Source organism: Perca fluviatilis, chromosome 19 (genome assembly GCF_010015445.1).
Source record: "Perca fluviatilis chromosome 19, GENO_Pfluv_1.0, whole genome shotgun sequence".
Taxonomy (NCBI): Eukaryota; Metazoa; Chordata; class Actinopteri; order Perciformes; family Percidae; genus Perca; species Perca fluviatilis.
Window position 1 is genome coordinate 36,296,536 of NC_053130.1, and position 4,360 is coordinate 36,300,895.

Sequence of the window (4,360 nt, forward strand, 5' to 3'; positions counted from 1 at the left end):
TAACTTCAAATATTCATGATTAAATAAGCAACCTCTCTAAAAAGACAAACCTCTTTATGTATTATTCAAGACTTGAATCTAGTCTAGTGTCTCATAAGGAGCTGATTGAGATTATGGGTTGGCCGGCCAGGTTTGTGTAAGTGGGGGCTCATTCAGCCTCAAATGAGATTCAAATTCTTTTTCTGAACGGCTTACAGTTTTTTCTAAAATCTAAAGCTTTCACTGAAAATTCCTTACAACTACATTTTTTACATGCACTCCTAAAACTATAGAGTTATAAACAACAAGATCGCATACCAACATTAAAGTCAACTCTGTGAAGACCAGGGATTTATCACTGATGGTGCATTTTTGGCAGAAGAGTGATGTTAAAAGTTGGGAATACATCATTCTTGGCCTCCGTGCGTTTCAGCTACCAAGCTGGAAAAACCTGACTCTTGAAGCCAAAAGGCCCCCCAAGCATCCAAGGTACCGGAGACATCTGAACCTCTGGTCAGCTTAGGAGCTCAGGCTACATTCAGACTGCAGGCAAAAGGCCCAAATCAGATTTGTTTTGGGGGTCCAGTGACCAGGTCAGACTTGTTCAAAAGTAGCCTAGTGTTAACACTCAAATCAGATGTAGACCACTTCCATATGTGGTCCTGAATCAGACCCAGGTCTGATTTGTTTGTTTTTTTTCTTTTCCAATGCGGCCGCAGTGTGAACAAGATACTTCACTTCAATCAAAACTAGAAGGATCATACCGTAACCGCTCCATTTTTGAAAAAATAGCAAACGAAATGGCAATCCACACAGACCTCTGTAGTGAATATGCAGTCATAACTCTGCAAAAGGCCAAAAGAGTCAATTTCTATTAATTCTTCTCCTCAGCACCTGCAACAGAGTGCTGCATCTGATGTCATCATTATTGTTCTTTTGATCATGCGGGTCATTTCAAAACCACAAACCCTGGAATCTGATATAGGCCACGTTTTAAAAGGTCATGTGATCAGCCAAACCGAAATCAGATCTGACCAAAAAATCCAAATTAAGCATGAAGACTTGCGGTGTGAACGTAGCCTAACAGTCTTGAGTCATAATGTGATCTAAGTATGTAACTCACTCCCCTGGTTTCAAATGCAAATACTGTTTGCAAAAGTATATATGAAAATACCTGTTATTAATAGGTTGCAAATATTACTGCATTACTATATAATACTGCGGTCTTATTCATTTTGAGGGTCAACTGTGATAGAGATTCAGTCCTTTGGAACAGTTTCAATGGGATTGGAACAGGAAACAACACGAATTTGCCAAAATACTTATTTGCTAAAATCATGCCTACAGTTGTGAGAAAAAATATATAATTATATTGGAAACATCTGTGCTTAAAACTAAACATCTAAAATGAGGTTTCATAACGACAAAAGACACGCTATAAAATGTAAGCATTACCTTTACGTTTGAATAAAGAACAGAACAGTGCATTTAGTGACCGCAGACCTCCGGTCTCCAACGACAGCACACAGCCACGTTCCCACCTGCTAGTGAAATGTGATCTGATTGGTCGGACCATAAGTGGACAGCTCTGAGGCAGCGATGTGGACTTGAGACTTGGGGCACGTTCAATCTCTAAACGGTGTGCACTGCTTTGCTACGCAAAATGGGAGACTTGGACTCGAGTCACCATTTTGATGATTTTGCGACTTGACAAAAGAATTAGGCCTACTTGAGACTCGACTCGACTTGAGGCATGATGACTCGGATGGCTTGCGTGTGTTCAAAAGTTTGAATGGTAGCTGTAGTGGCGATTTGTCCTCAGATTAAATAAAACAAACTAAACACTTAAAGTCCAACAGCCACTGAGGCACCGAAGGAGTGAATGTTAAGCAGAGGTAAAACACGTTCCTTGTCCGGGCAGAGAGGGCATTTTGTGAGGTTTATTCATCCAGTTCTCTGCAAACAAACATTTTAAACAAAGGAGCAATGGCGTCTGTAGGCTCCGGTAAGAAACCATGAGACCTCCCACCATACCTGGCAAGTTTTGGATTTGAAAATAAGGGAAATTTTCCAGTGCCCACCGCGAGCAGTCCCACCACCCCAACCAAGCTCCAGTATCCCTTACATTTTAAGACAGGTGTACAAGAAAGCTAAAATCACCACTTGATGCAGAATGCTGAAAACATTTACAATTTATAACACTGCTTGTCTTTAGATTTACATTTTATTTTCATTCCACACATTCTTTTCATTTCATATTGCTTTTCTTTTAGTTTTCTTTTCATTTCACATAACTTTTCTTTACTCTTTTAGTGAGTTATTGTACAAATTTGTTGCAGACTTTGCATTCTTTAAGACTGTTTTGGAAGGAGTGTATTTGTGGGCTGGGCCAGAGTGGTTTACAGAGTGGTTTACACGAGAGTAGAGCGCAAACAGTTCTGTTGTCTAACGTCAACCTATTCTCTGTAACAATCTTTCATACCATGCTAAACACCCTTCTCAACTTGCATTGCTATGGGGAATGCATAGTAAAGCCTTCATAAGTTTTGGCAGCACACCGTCTCTGTCGAAGCGTCCATCATCCGTCTCTGTTTTTTTTTGTTTGTTTTTCCTGCGTTGTCACTCATCATCTGACCTCACCGCTAAACTTCGCGACAGCTGCCACCTACAGTACCTGTAGTACGGCTACTGTGGGTGATCGCCCAGGCTAATGATGGAAAGCTCAGATTGGGAATGTTTTTTTGTTTTTACTCCGCTCGGGCCGGGCTATTATTATTTTTAATAACGCAGGTTAAAATACGGGAGATTTACGGGAAAATACTAATACGGGAGGACGGCGGGAAAGAAGGGTAAAATACGGGACTTTCCCGGCCAAAACGGGATACTTGACAGGTATGCCTCCCACACACCTGATCACCCCTATATGTAGACTTCACCAGAGGGGTATTGCACAAAACCAGGATAAGGGATTAAGCCGGGATATTCAGGTTATCCTGGATGAATTTAGCTTTGACTTGGTTGCACAAAAGCAGGTTGAATTAAACCCAGCCAAAAATGTAACCATGGCGATTTATTCTTTGCCGCTCGCCTGCACCAGAGCAGACCAGCAGGCTAAGAGGCTAACAGGCAGGCTAAGATTAATCCTGGAGTCTGATGTGTTAAATCAGCTGACGTTCTGATCCGAAATAAACATGTTTTACTGTTTATTCCGTTGTCTTCTTAATTTTGCTTTACTTTATTTTAACATGCATTACTTGTCACTATTGCTGTCGCCGAGTTTTATTTAAATCCTACTACTGCAGTTGTTGAGATGGTAATGGTAAAAGTGGGACGATACGGAGGAAATGGGGTTTTCCTCCGCTGCTGTCAGTGAAATGTGCCCCCCCGTACAGGCAGCGGCGGTGGGGGGGCAGGGGGGATCCTCCCACACGCCACCGGACTCTAAAAGCGGACTTTTAGCGTCAATAACGACGACAATGGCACCTGATCAAAACGTCCTTTTTTACCAAATGGGAGTGAGAATGTGTTGGAATGCCACAAAGCTTCTTAATCATTTTATTTTGGGGCTGTCACTTGTTATCTTGGAGCTTGGGAGTGAAGGGAAAAAAAACATGAATAATAACAGGCTACATTGTTTTACAGATATGCTTACAGTGTGTATTGAAGTCACTTCTTTTTCTAGTTTTTGTCCAGTCATGCTTGTTCTGTATGAACATTAATTGTAGAAAGATATTTAGAATTAGACATAGCTTATGGAGATCTGTGCATATGGTTGTAAAACATATTCTCGCATTATGAATAAGCTTTGAAATTAAGCCTAGTCCTTATACATTTCCCAGGAACAAGAATTATTATTTTTTTATTTATATAGTGCTTTACAGGCTACACCAAGACACTTTACACTAAAACCAGCACATTTGGCGCATAAAAACAGATAGGCTACAGCAATAACACCAACACATAAAACAAGCATATTAAAGCAATTAAAACGTGGAGTGACTAAGTAGATTTTTTTTAAATCCATACGTATTCAGTCGGTCCGCTATTGTCTGTCAGGCTTTTTTCCCGTTTGATAACAGCCGTATTTCCCTTTTTGCATATTATATGTTTCACCTCCTCGTAAATTTCCATTAGAAGCTGCTGCTCAGCGGGTGAAACATATGCTGCACACGTATTCTCCATTTCTGCATCAGTAAATCTGTGATCGATACCGTGGTCTATTTAAGAAATCCGTGAACGTGCACTTATCCCAGCTATCTACTCCTGGCTTGACATAGCTTCACCTACTTGTCCTGGCTCGGCAAACGGGCAACCGATTAAGCCGCGATGAGTGGATCACACTAAGTCAAGCTGCGCTTTTTCAGTTATCCTGGATTTCTTT